Source organism: Rhodnius prolixus, unplaced genomic scaffold, assembly GCF_049639745.1.
Source record: "Rhodnius prolixus isolate KJV_2025 unplaced genomic scaffold, Rpr scaffold_4, whole genome shotgun sequence".
Taxonomy (NCBI): Eukaryota; Metazoa; Arthropoda; class Insecta; order Hemiptera; family Reduviidae; genus Rhodnius; species Rhodnius prolixus.
In genome coordinates this window covers 47,092,517-47,107,252 of record NW_027411614.1, presented here as the reverse complement: position 1 = coordinate 47,107,252, position 14,736 = coordinate 47,092,517, and the positions used below count along the sequence as shown (strand labels likewise).

The 14,736-nt window shown below is 37.0% G+C and overlaps 1 protein-coding gene across 7 annotated transcripts in view; it reads left to right on the top strand.

Moving 5' to 3' along the window:
* The window catches only part of CadN (neural cadherin), a 1,042,724-nt gene that overhangs the window by 792,408 nt on the left and 235,580 nt on the right, over positions 1-14,736 (top strand). The gene's annotated exons all lie outside the window — the stretch shown is intronic.

Here is a 14,736-nt window from a genome sequence, read left to right as displayed (position 1 = left end):
AAACCAACAATAAATGTGGGACGCGCTTGCGACTAACCTCCCTTCTAGGATAAATCCTGAAATTGTTTCATCCCTTCAGCTAATCCTTTGTGGTCACTACAACCTAAATAGCAGGTATACCTGTAAGTCTACTCCCCTATATCTTCTCCTTCACATTCAAGATAACACCGGTAAACTTTGGAGTTTTCTCTTAACTGTTGTTCCCATTAGTTTTGTCATTTATTCCATCCCTAAAGTCTGCTTTCCCAATTTGTCTTGATAGCTACTGTACATTGGAAACCAATCAAATCTTTTTAGTATAACTTTGCTTTGAAAAAAAGTCCAATTTAATGATAAAGCTCATTTATTACTGTCATTTTGGGAAACTTATTATTTATCTTAAATTATGATTCGCAGAACCAGTAGAGAATCATCATTTATCATCCATCGAATTATATCTTTGGGGATTCAGATGCTGGAAGAAAAATGAAATTACGTAATTCTAACGGCGGCAAAGTAGTTTTCAAATGGAATTAAGTTCTTTTTACTTCCTTACTTGGTTAAGAGGAAGGGCTGCAATCGGGTAAAATTTTCTGTATCGAATTTTAGGGGCGGAAGTATCCCCTTTGATGTTTCTTGAGCCCCTTCCCAAAAAATGGGTTTTCACAAAATTGGTCAGACTTTTTTCTTTTTTTTTTAATCAGCTTAAGAAAACGAAAAAACACATAAACTTCAAAATTGATGTTTAGTTAAAGTTTAATCATCATTTCCGGCAAGTAGCCGCCTCTAGCCGTGTTAAGTGAAGTAAAATAAAGTAATGCCTTTTTTTTCAGGCATGCTTTACGTCCGACTACCAAATTAGGTGTCGTGGACGGAGGCGACTAGCGAACATACTTTACTGTAAATTTCTCATATTAACCATTAAATAAAATCCAAGGTCTACAGACCGGGAATCGTACCTACTAAACCAACAATACATCTTAGCATTGCGGGTCTAGCCTATAACCGCTCGACTACCGTGGCGTCTCTCTAGCCGTGTAAATAGATGAAAATTTGTCGTGGTCAAATACTTCAAATCGGAAGTATTGTCACCGGAAATCTTAGAAAGAGTTAAAAAGAAGAAAAACCTATTATAACCTGTTAATGCCAAAGATTAATTACGTCAGTACACCTCCTAATTTGCAGGAACTGACACTGTAGAAGGAATAGAGCGTGCCAAAAACTTCCTAACTCATCGAAAAAGTATATCCGAAACTGGTTGATCTAGACAAAATAATTAATCAACGTTTATTAATTGTTAAAATTAATGTTTCGAATATTATATATATATATCATTATTTATAATGAGAGAAGGCGGTATGATGGGTTGTATTTACCAAGTAATGTCATCTGTCACAACTGACAAACGTGAATCAGCTGATTCGGCACTTACTGTGATCATTATATTTTCAGCCTACGTCAACAATTTTCTGCCAGGATTGGTGTTCACCTGATATAATCTGTCCATTTAGTGTTGATTCTCCGGTAATAGATTACATCTACTTTGTTAACTGATCAAGTTTTACGACTTTTTCTTATTAACTTATTCCTTTCCTTCCGATTCCTAATTCCAAAAACTTTTTATTTTTATTTTTGGTAACAATTTAAGTATTTCATGGACGTTAAAATACATCCATTCATCTCAGATACTTGGCACAAACACGATATTCTAATAATCTGTAGCGTGCTTCTAAACATTGCTCTCATCCTAATTGCTCCCCCTAGCAAAGGAGTTCCATGTGAGAAGAAATGGTAGGAGAGTTTAGTAAGTTCTAGGTGACAAGTGATCAATTTAACACAGGAATTATTCCTTAAGGAATTGTCTCCAGGGAGTGAATCAGTGCTTTCCTACTAAGTTTGATCAAAGTCTTACTTTATCTTCTCGTAATCATAGTTCAAGAAGTCTTGAATACTGGATGCATTAAAATGATGTAAGGTTGTTTTTATTTGATGATAAATATCCTGACTCACCCACAACCATTACATTACACTACATTATTTAAAATCTTCAACAATTATTATTATTATTGTTCTTTGCGTCACAAATAACATTTTTTGCAGTCAGAGGACCTCCCAAAACGTATATTTATGGTGGAAAATTAATACCGAAAACCGTTCACGAATAGATAAAATTGTAACTTTGATCTTAAATATCTCGACTAATATTAGGGATATCGAAACGGGGTCAACGTCATTTTTCACAGTTTTTTATGTAGTTTTCATAATCATTGTCAAAACTAGTGGTCTTCATGAAACCTCAATCAGGTTTTTGGCCGTAACGCCGCCAAAAATGAAGATACAGCATCGGGGGTGGAAAATTAGAAAACTAGACCAAAAAAAAAAAACCATATAGTTTACTTCGTGGATTTTTTCGAAATTCTGCTTTCCCAAAAAGTTATTAGCGATTGGTGCGTTTTAAATGGATCACCCTGGACACTTATTATACATTTACTTCGTACTTCGGGTAGGATATTTGTTGTAGTGGTCTCGAACGTGGAGTTATAAGTGAGAGATTCCCAGTTCAAATTCCGTGTTTGGCTACTTAACCACTTTAACTGGATTTGCAAGGCACTGTAGATAATTTCTTTTTTTAATGATCGCTAGCAACTATTTATTTGACATCTTGATTTCATTGAAACTAAAATAAAATATCATTTGTTTTTTGTATCCGTTCAACTGATTTTGATGGCTAAGTTACTGTCAAGTCTCAAGGAGCACTCATGAAGCAGGAAAATATGGTGTTTTTCACTTTTTCTGAATTTTCATTTTCAAGTATTCTACACATACCCACAAAGACTAATCGATATTTCTGGTGAACACTTGATATCGATATAGTATGATTCCGGAACAGCATTTCCTCTTATTTAGTTTAAAGTAATCTGCTTAAGTGGAAAATCAAGGAACAATTAAAACTCTTCGGGAAATTTTACACTTCCAATCAAATCGTATCTTTTTTTTTTTTTTTTTTTTTTTTTTTTTTTTTTCAAGAGGGGGGAAATGCTACTTACGCACATCAATGTGCCGGACTCCATATAAATATGCCTACCGGCTAAAACCCCCCCCCCATACACCTGAGCCTAGCCTGGATTCGCTTTCTCAGCACTGCATCAGGCTAGGCTCCTTAACCTAGCCCTAACGGGCCCCTTCTCCCATATTCACCTCTGCACGTTTAGTAAACATTATCTCCCGGACAAAGGAAGTAACCTTTGTCCAGTTGTTTCGACTACTCAACAGAGTCTGGACAAATCTTCCAGGCACCAGTTCCCCAACCTCCTGCTCAAGGTTACTTCTGGGTCGAGCCCACCTTTCACATTCAAAAACCGTGTGCCGAGCATCGTCGCGTGGAGCTTGGCAATACAAGCAGGCCGATACCTCTTCTTTACCTACCTTTTTCAGATAATCTCTGAAGAATCCGTGTCCAGAAAGGACTTGGGTCAAGGGATAATTTACCTCACCATGGCTTCTACCAACCCAGCTTTCGATGTTTGGAATCAAGATAGCGGTCCAGCGGCCTCGGTGCTCCGCATCCCACTCTTCCTGCCACGCTGCCATGGTACGCTCTCGCTCTTCCCTAGCTATATCCACGCGATTATTCTCGCCCCGTCTAGCATAGATTCTTGCACGCTCCCGAGCTAGGAGGGCTATAGGTATAACCCCGGCTATTACCAAGACGGCCGGCTCCGACACGGTGCGGTAAGCAGAGGCAATCCGGAGTGCGCCGAGTCTCTGCACCCGCGCGAGCCTTTTTCTATACATTTTCTTTCGCAAGGCTCCTGCCCAAATCTCTGCGCCGTACAACATCACAGAGTGGGAAACACTCATCAATATTTTGCGAGTACTCGCCCTGGGACCTCGCACGTTAGTCATCAACCTTGACAGACGCGCTACTGCACTCGCAGCTTTATCGGCAGCCTCTTGGATATGTCTTCCAAAGCTGAGCTTAACGTCCATGGTTACACCCAAGTACTTAACCGCTCTAGCCGAAGACACCACTTCCCTACCAACATAGAACGGGATGCACGGGTTGATCCTTCTCTTTGTCAATATGACGACCTCCGTCTTAGCCAAAGCTAACTCCAGTCCATGTTCCACCATCCAACCATTCACTCTTCGCATAACCTGGTGTAACTTAGTTTGCGCTTTTTCTAAATTACGCACCGATATCAGCGCTGCGACATCATCAGCGTAAGCGATTAATGCCGTATCTTCAGGCATTTCTAACCGCAGTAATCCGTCGTAAGTGACGTTCCAGATATCGGGGCCTAGAATCGACCCCTGCGCAACTCCCGCTGTGACAGTCATGATTTTAGGACCTGCCTCTGTTTGATAGACTAGCGACCTATCTCTGAAGTAGTCGTCGAGAACCCTCAATAAATATGGCGAAATATGGAAATTTCTCTCAAGTGCCTGCAGGGCGTCGGACCACTTGAGGGAATTAAACGCGTTCTTGACATCTAGCGTGACTAGCAATACTATCTTCCGCGTACGTTGACTACGACTTTCTGCTCTTTGAACCGCCCTTACAACCTCCTCTACTGCTTGCAGTGTAGACCTAGCTGGTCTAAAGCCATACTGCCTGGGTGATAGACCGCCTGCTTCCCAAATTTCTTCCGTAAGCCTTAGCTTAATAAGTTTTTCAAAGAGCTTCCCTACCGTATCCAGCATGCATAGCGGACGGAATGACGAGGGGAGTGAACCTCCCTTGCCTTTGCTAATTAGAACTAGCCGGGCAATCTTCCACCTATAACTAAATATGCCGGATTTTAAACATGCATTAAACATTTGTAACAATATGTCTGGTTTTCCTCGTGCTATCATTGCTACAACTTCATTGGGTATGCCGTCCGGGCCTGGGGCCTTCTTGGTTTTCAAAGTAACCGCTGCATCCTGGACTTCTTCTTCCGTAAAAAACGGGATATTCATAGGAGCTTCAAATAATCTCTCTGGTCTTTCGGGGTGTGTGGGGAAAAGACCCTTTACAATCCCTTCCATAGCCTCCGCATCCAAGACCGCTTGCTTCTTCAAGCCGGCAATCTTTTGAGTTACGATTTTGTAACCTAAACCCCAAGGATCTCGGTCTACTTCCGCTACGAGAGAATCCCAACAGCGTTTTTTGCTCAGGTAAATTGCCTTCCGCAGCTCGTGTTTCGCCTCTCTATATTCAGCTGCACGGCATGCGGCTGTCGGCCTTCTTCTTGCTCGTTGAACCCTCCTCCTCTTCTTAATACAATCCCTACGGAGATCCGCAATTCGCGAGTTCCACCAATAGGCTGGCCGCCTCCCTCTCCAACAAACTCTCCTGGGCATTGATTGGTTACACGCCTCCGAGATAATGTTCATGCCTAAGGTAACCACTGCCTCAGCTCCAACTCTACCCTCCTCACTAACCGGATTGCTTTCTGTCATCCCGTCCTCAATCGCCTTCCAGAAAACCTCTTCATGTATCTTATCTAGATTCCAGCCTACACTATCCTTTGGCTTCCATATCCTATCCACACTTTGTGTTATTCTAAACGTGATATATTGGTGGTCGCTCCCAGTAATTTCTTCAATAACCCTCCAATTTTCAATCAAATCGTATCTTATCTTGTCAAGTTATTAGCAGTTCTTGATATTGATAAGGTTTTTCAAAGACACTTGAGATTCTGCCAGTTATAAAATTCCAAAATCTTTACGCCAACGTTTCGATCTATATTTAGTTCATCTTCAGGACTGATATTTTTAATTAGTTTCTATTTTCACTTACTGAAGATGAAGTAAATATTGTTGCAAACGTTGAAATCAAGATTTTTTTATTTATAAACTGATCAATACTACCAGATTTTTCAAAAAAATAATATTATACTATTCAAACTCGAAACGCGAAGCAATTAATGGTAGTGATTCGATATTTCCTAGCATCGATTTTATATAATTACATATACCGATTAGTTAATTTACTAATGGGACCAATTCTAGTCCAATCATAGTAATTGCCTGTCACCTTAAGATTTCCCATCATTTGCAAGTTTAATGCTACAAGAAACGGAACTGTCTCTGGCTCTCATTTTATAAACCAGGTCATTGTTAATTATTACAATTCACTTTACTGCGTCTGGAAAATGTGCCTGCATTTAATTGGACTGTCTAAGAAAAATAAATGCCTGCGGAGCAGAGAGTATATGACTGAAAGGAAAAACGTATCAAGTCTAAACTGGATCTCTATCATCTACATCATTGCCCTTAATTAAGAAAAATCCTTTAATTGTCCGTGGGAAATGTTGGTATTTTCTATAGTTCGTCCTCGTACATCTTGGTGATTCTTGCTGAATTGCGGTCTTCTCTTGAAGTTAAGAGGTGAATTACTTAGGTTAAATGCTGTACCCTGGATTGCAAAGGAGTCAGACAAGGAGGTATGTTTAATGTGCACCCATCTTCGTGAAGATCTATTTCATTTTCTGTGCACATGCCCAATGTACTCGTGGGTTTTGAAGCCAATACTTTGGGGTAACGGTTTTGTCGCCGGAGACTGTTGTAGACTCACTTACAGGGGGTGCCCATTTAGTAAAGCTCGTATTAAAATTTGTTAATAGGGCTTTAGTGCTCAGGTCAAAACATTAAGGGGGGGAAGTATATATAATCACTTTAATTCTATATATTTTATATTCTTATATATATCTATGTTCTTAATTTTTTATAAAGTAAATCAGTTCAAACTCTGGCAGACGGCTTTACCATATATGCCTTGCCCAATAAGTACAGTGTGTTCTTATGTATGTATTTGTGTTTTTTATAAATAAACGTATTATTATTATTACTTCTTGGATATTAGTAACCACCGGAAAGGCTAGAAGTTTGCGGAAGTAGGCTAGAGATACGAGGCCTGCCTTTCTCGTCTTTCCTGATGTACGTATTTAAAAAAAAAGAAAAAAAGAAGTAGGGGTTTTATTGCTGTGGGTTTTCATTTTATGTTTTATTTACTCCGTCGGCCATCATCAATAATCTTTGAAGAATCTTTGACGTTTTAGAAACTGTGATTTCAAATGAAGGAATCTTGTGGGATATACATATACTGCAAATGTGGGTATCTATTTCTCACCACTTCGGCGTCTATTTCAGGGTTATAAACATTTAAAACTAATTACCATTTAACATTGTGCTAAGTTGGAGGGAAAAGATCTTGGTGTGAGATTAGTAAATGAGATTTAGATGAGAAAAGTAGCTTTACCCAAAAGTTCCCCTTATTATAAAAATATTGTTGGTCAATTGTTTTGGGAATAAACGTTATGAATCTGCATATATTGCTAGTAGTAATTATGATGCAACGTTCAGGTGTTGAGTGGACATGCGACTTTAGCGTACCATCTTTACAAATGCGGCCTTACCCAGTCTCGCCGATTTGCGCCACCGGTTGTGGTGAGTCCGATGAGACTGTGCGGCACATTGTAGAGGTGTGTCCCGTTTATTCTAAAACTAGATTCCTCCGTCTTCGGAAGGTTAGGTTATAAATGTTTCCCAGCCGGAGATTGTGGCATCTGGTAATCTTTACCAGAACTTTCTAGGTTTATTCAGGTGCACTGGGCGATTGAGTCGCCATGCACCCTAGTGGCCTGTTACTACTTTATTAGTTTGTAGTACTCTTATCTGGCAATCTTTAGCCAGATTTGTTGTTTTAAAGCCCCGGTATCTCTGATGAGATGAGGGGTGGGCGGGGAACAATGGGCATTTTGGATTGCCTACGTTCCTTTCCCTTTTTTGGTGGAACCGCCCTTCTAATACAATCTACAATGATTACGGTGACCATTCGTACTGTTTTTGGCAGGACAGTACTGTTTTTTAAGACGCTGTCCTTTTTTTTTTTTTTTTTAAGCATAAATGTCCTGTTTTTCAATGAAATTTAAATTATACTCAAATTTAATTTTTGAATATTTAAAATATAGTATAAATGTATAATAATTAAGTTCGCAAATAATCGTTTAGAAAAAAAACTTTTTGTGTACATTAACTTTGGACGAACCTTTAGCGTAAAACACAACCTGTTTTACCGATAGAGTAGACTAGTCGACTAGTGTAAACATCGATTTGCTAAACGTCATGTAAGAACTAATAACTAAACTAACCTATACTATTATATGGCCATTGTTTTGTAATAACCGATCTCGTGTTAATAAACGTATTAATATTTTTTATAGTTTTTTTTTGCTCCTTGTCCCGTTTTTTGATACAAAAATAATGGTCACCGTAACAATGATGCAACGTTGAAAGAGAATCGTTGCAGACGTCAATTCAACTTCCGGTTGGCTGAAGCTAACTGCAGGAAGTATTTAAATAATGTATCAAAGAAACACGCAGCGTTATTTCCGTTTTTAATCATGCTCTCACCCTAACCACCGCACAGAGGAGTAAATACAAGGATGTTAACTCTTCGATCAACAAATTATACGTTGAAAATATTTTTTTTTTTTTTCTTAAAATTAATAAACGAGCCTAAACAAAAATTTGTTCCTCCTCCGAGAGAAAGCGGAAATGAGAGAGATGGAGCTCTGCTCCCTTGAGACAGACCATTTTCCTCTCACATTTCTCTCCCTTCTGTTTCCTTTTTTTGCTCGCCTCCTTTTCCCAAGAATGTAAACCTAAACGGATGCCTAATGAGAAGTTTATAATAAGACTGAAATATGTTATACGTTTTTAGCCTGAAGAGAAAGAGAAAGAGAGAGTCTTTGTCACGTTCTTCCTCTTTATGATGAAATTTGCATAATCCTCGGGGGGGCCGCGCTTCGCTTCATTTATTCATTGCCAACTTTTATATTCTCCACTTTCATCTGGTTATTACTGTACGCGTCTTCACCTCGGCAAATAACTGGCCAAGCTGCAAAATCTTTTTCTTTTTGCTTTAATTATATTTAATCTAGAAAATTTATTTGCTCTTCAATTCTTGATTATTGCCATTAATATTGGTGGATAAATATTTACACAAAAATAAATAATTCAGCGATAAAATTGAGGTCGACTTAAATCGTTCGAAAAACTGGAATTAGGTTTAATTAAACTGACTTCTTTCTTTCCTAAATCTTTTCCTTTTATTTTTACCGGATGCAAGTTCAAGGTTGCTGATAAAGGATGTGAAAACCTCAGTTCCAGATTTCTGGGTCACACAGAACATCCCAGGAAATTGAACCAATTCATCTTCCTCTGATATTGCTCAACACAAAAAAAAAAAAAATTCGTATTGCTATCTGATGTCATTAAATTGTTTTTGCCAAATTCATCCAAAAGTTTTTTGGCCTAAGAGGAATCTGTTCCTTCATTTTTAACGTTCAAGAAATGGACAGCTTAATTTAAGGATGATCTTCCTTGCTCTTTAAGAAGATCCTCATGGATAATAGCCCAAAACTGCAATCACAAATGAAAACAACTTTAGGCTGCGTTAAGATACAGAGATGGTCGTGGACTATCTACATGATAAAGAAGTAGGAGTTAACACACTCCATAAACTCATCAGAATAAAGTTCAAAAGGGAAATATCACGTCATTGATTAGATATGAGGAAGTTTTATTTGTAAGACGATTACCGATTTGTTAGATCTATCTAGCTACAATCTATACCAGGCGTGGCCAACTTTTCTGAATGTAAGATCTACTTTTTATCTTAAAAGTGTGACGCGATCGACTTGTAGGTCGATAGGCGTAGTCTAGGGGGGAAGAAGGGGTTTGAAATGCATACTATGTTTATACACTGTGTTTCAGTATGAGGTGCATTCCAGCGAGGTATGGGTAGATAAGTAAAATATATTATTTTTTAAATCACTTATTAAGTTTACGAGATATAGGCTCATGAAGAATAGTTATTTATTTAACAAGTGTGGAAAGTATTACTTTTCCTCACGCGAGGCAGGGTTTGCACGCACGAGCGAGCGAAGCGATGCGAGTGCAAAAGCAAATTGCCGAGTGTGAGGAAAATACTTTACACTAGAGTTAAATATTATATTTTTTCTGCAACCATTTATTAACTAATAAAATTAAAAATTTCATTTTTACAGTCTACAAAAAGTAATTTATTTATTATAAACATTTATTGTTATATTACAATTATTTACATTACTTACGTATTTACATTACTTATTACATTTTCTGCTGTTTCTTTTATTGATGGAGGAGTGTTTTCTAAACAGGCATCACTAGAATCCATTTTAAATTTCTATAAGGTAACACTATAACCTTTTTAACTGTTATAATTAAAAATATCTAATTATTTATTAAAATATTATTTTTATTTCTATATTCCCATTCAATTTTTATTTTATTTTTTAATATTCGTTTTTTAATTATTTAAATAAAATAAATTTAAATAAGCTTATTAGAGTTTTACAGAAAATATTTATGTTAATAACAAAACTTCTTATATCAAGGAAGCACAATAAAGTTTTTCCACTCACTTGTGCGGAAAGTGACACTAATGGGAATTTCCCCCCACTAGTGTGGGAAGTTGGGCATTACACAGCTGATTTTAATTGAGTAATGAGAACTTCCCTACATGGTTGCAGAAAAAATAAATTTCCAGATCCAACTTTTGATAGCAGTATTTAGGGACTTCACTGTGAGTGTTAGGGGTGAATTCCTGCAGGATTGGATGAAAGGGCAAAACATTGTTAAAAAAAAATAAAAATATAATAACATTCATTTTTAGACTTCCATTCAAAATTGGGTATAAAGTAAAGGAAACAATTTCTTCAAATTAGAATGCGGTTCCTAAAAATTTAGATTTTTACACTTTTTCAAGATAGATTTTTACTAACTTTAAATGCAATTTAAATTGATCGCGATCGACTTGTTGGCCACTCCTGATCTATACCATCAATGGCGCAACTGTCCTAAAGGACCCCAGGCTTCGACCTCAAGCTTCTGTCAGACATCCCTTCGTTAGCCTTCATTCTTCACCACCTAACACCCATTGAGGTGAGATCATCTTGGTGATCGTCCAGCCAGCGCAAGCAAGGTCTTTCTCTCCGGCGAGCTCTACCGGGTTTTTAGCTAATCACTCCTCCTCCAGTCTCTCCACATGACCTAACCAGCGCCCTTTACCTATTTCTTACATACTGACAAAGGTAACAATGGAAGAATCCTTGTCGGGTAGCTCCCGTGAAAAAAAGCAGCAGCAGTTCTGAGGGCAAGAGGAGTGCGCGGCTCCCTTCCAACCTTTTTTCATATTGTTCCGCCCCCTCCAGCGCTGCCTCTTCCATTCAGTTAGTCGCCCTAGACCGCTTTTGAGCAAGATTTGTGGCCTAGAACCAAGCAATCGCCTGTGCAATTCTGTTTCATGTTGTTGATTACAACCTGAGAAATATCAGGTCAGGTGACAGCTCGTAAGTCCTTCATTAGATGGGGGATATTCCAATATTTGTGCTTCATGCTTTTACATTACAGAACAATTTCTTATCGCAATTGCTGTTAGTAATCATAACCTTTTGTAAATCATTTCCAGGATCAAGGTGGTGTATTTAGGGACTTCACTGTGAGTGTTAGGGGTGAATTCCTGCAGGATTGGATGAAAGGGCAAAACATTGTTAAAAAAAAATAAAAATATAATAACATTCATTTTTAGACTTCCATTCAAAATTGGGTATAAAGTAAAGGAAACAATTTCTTCAAATTAGAATGAATTGATCTTTACAGCTTCACTTAGTGGTTGTAATATTTTTTTGCTATTCCATTAGTTACTATCCGTGGTAACTAACTTACTAACATCTATCTTCCCAACTAATTCAACAATGGTCTTTACCACAACTATATTCTAAGTTTCCATTTGCTGGGACCAACTTCTATTCCCTTGGATAACCGTAATGCCTTTAATTAATTTACCTTTCCTCATCTTAAACTACTGGACTATCATTTTCTTCCAAGGAATAGAGTTACTATGTTCATATTGTTGTTTTCGGTTTGATTTATTAAGCTCTGTGTTTCTATTATTAATCTGTATTTGTATGTTAAAATTGTTCACTAAGTACTAAGGATTCAAGATTGGTGAGGATTTGGTCAAATAAAAACAACGACTCGTCTTTTTTGCCAACGTTTCGACAAATATATTGTCTTCTTCAGGGCGTGGCTATGCCGTAACAGTTTTTTGTAACTCAACCAACCCGCATAACCACACCCTGAAGAAGAGACAATATATTTGTCGAAACGTTGGCAAAAAGACGAGTTATTGTTTTTATTGGACCGATTCCTCGGCAATCTTGAATCCTTAGTTCAATAATTTACGGTCACAAAACCTAGATATTCATCGTTCACTAGTTTTTTATTTTAAAAAATTAGACGTTCGATATGAGAATTCGATTTAAATAAAATCACTTGATCCCTTTTTCACCTGATAGGTTCTTCCGGAAATTTGCTTCTACCGTTTTCTGTATAAAATGGGAGGTTCAGGCACATTTAATTCTCATTCGGCCCTATGTGCGCCTTGCGTCCAATGGCGAGGAACGCTAAGATAAAGCTGTGGAATTGGATTCGATTTCCCCAGTTTTGATATTGAATTTTAATGATATAGAAAAATATTTTATAGATCCAAAAAGTACTCAATGTGTATATAAAACTTTCTCATTTTTAGAAAAGTGTTCGAAATCGATTTTATTTAAATCGATGCTTACGCTTGAACAATTTTTCTAAAAATCTTTTACTCACAAACTTATTCTTAAAAGACATATAGAATTTATATACACATATAGAAACCAGTAAAGCTAATATTTATTATGGTACTGGGTTCGATTCCCGGTCTTAGGCCTTGGATTTTATTTAATAGTCAATAAAAGAAATTTACAGTAAAGTATGTTTGCTAGTCGGTTATAGACTAGACCCGCAAAGCTAAGATGTATTGCGGTACTAGTCTAGCCCTTGGATTTTATTTAATGGTTAATATGAGGAATTTATAGTAAAGTATGTATGTTTGGCGGTATAGGCTAGACTCGAAATGCTAAGTTGTATTGCGGTACTAGTCTAAGCGTTGGATTTTATTTAATGGTTAATATGAGAACTTTATAGTAAAGAATGTTTGCTAGTCGGTTATAGACTAGACCCGCAAAGCTAAGATGTATTGCGGTACTAGTCTAGCCCTTGGATTTTATTTAATGGTTAATATGAGGAATTTATAGTAAAGTATGTATGTTTGACGGTATAGGCTAGACCCGCAATGCTAAGATGTATTGCGGTACTAGTCTAAGCGTTGGATTTTATTTCATGGTTAATATGAGAACTTTATAGTAAAGAATGTTTGTTAGGCGGTTATAGGCTAGACCCGCAAAGCTAATATGTATTGCGGTACTAGGCTAGGTCCTGGATTGTATTTAATGGTTAATAAAAGAAATTTACAGTAAAGTATGTTTGCTAGTCGCCTCTCTCCACGACACGTAATTGGTAGTTGGACGTTAAGCCCCGCCTGAAAAAATTAGGCGATTACTTTACTTTACATATAGAATTTAAAAATTGCTGTTTTTTTTTTAGTTATAGCGAGATATGTCATGATTTTGAATAATTTCTATTTTTTATAACTTACTTTTTCAGTATCCCAGCGATAGACATAAACTGGTCAGTTTAAACAAAATGTTTTCTTGCTAAAGGAGACTTCCGATAAGTGTATTTCCGATAAAAAGAAAAGGCAAGATCGACAATTTGCACGATTTCAGGACTTCCTTTTAGGTGTGAGAGAAAGCAATAAAAAGTTTGTCCACAGCATCTTGTTTTTAGGAGCTTCAAGTTGTAAAGTACGAGTTCGAATGGTGGTTTTTCATATCACATTTTTTTTTTGGACAAAAAATTAATGAAAATACACCATGTAAACATAGCAATCCCATTATACTTTGACAAAGTGGATTTTCAATTACTGTCCTGATTCGAGAAATCGAAAATTTGTCAGCATGTGAAAACAAACAAAACAAAAAATTTAATATCTCGTTTAATAGAAATCTTGTTTGTTCTGCTGTTATTGGCATTTTCTGGTTGTGGTCTTTGATGAACTTGTAGTAGATTGGTTGGGTCGTTAATTTGAAAAAGAGACAATCGCCAAGGTCGATTATATATTTCATACATCACCGGCGGCGAGGATTATACTAGGACCCCAGCGTGTGCCAAACTATATTAAGAATTATCTCTCGTTTTGCAGAATCACGTTAAATTGCTTTTGTTATCTAGTGAAGTTGACGTTTTATAAAACTGTAATTTATTTCTTCTGCAATCTTCTTTAAAAATCTGCCCTTTATTAACTTGACAGTGTAGCCCCAGATAATTCAATGAGTAAAAACTCTCTTGCTTTAACCACTTCATTAAGTTTTAATAAATTTAAATGGAGTAATATTTTTAGAACATTTTTTTTTAAATGAATGAGAAATTTTTCAACTTTCTATTAACATGTCTTGACAAGTTTGGTGTTTTAAAAGAATCCAAAAAAATTTGTTTTTTTTTTCAATTAAACGTCGACAAGCTTTTCGGTAATCTAGAACCGAGAAACGTCAGGTGACTCCTTTTAAAAGAAGAATGTGGACTGGTTTTAGTAACCGCAGCTAATCCAACCAAACAGTATTTCTCTCGCCTGAATGTCCAAGCAATCAGAGGTGAATCGTGATGGTAAACCGTCCAACACTTCAGCAATCTTCGTTGCTGAGAAGTTTGTTGAGGTTGATAGTAGTGTTTTCTAGAAAGTAATGCGCAATAACCAACTTCAGCCATGAAATTCTAATATCCTCGAGTTCT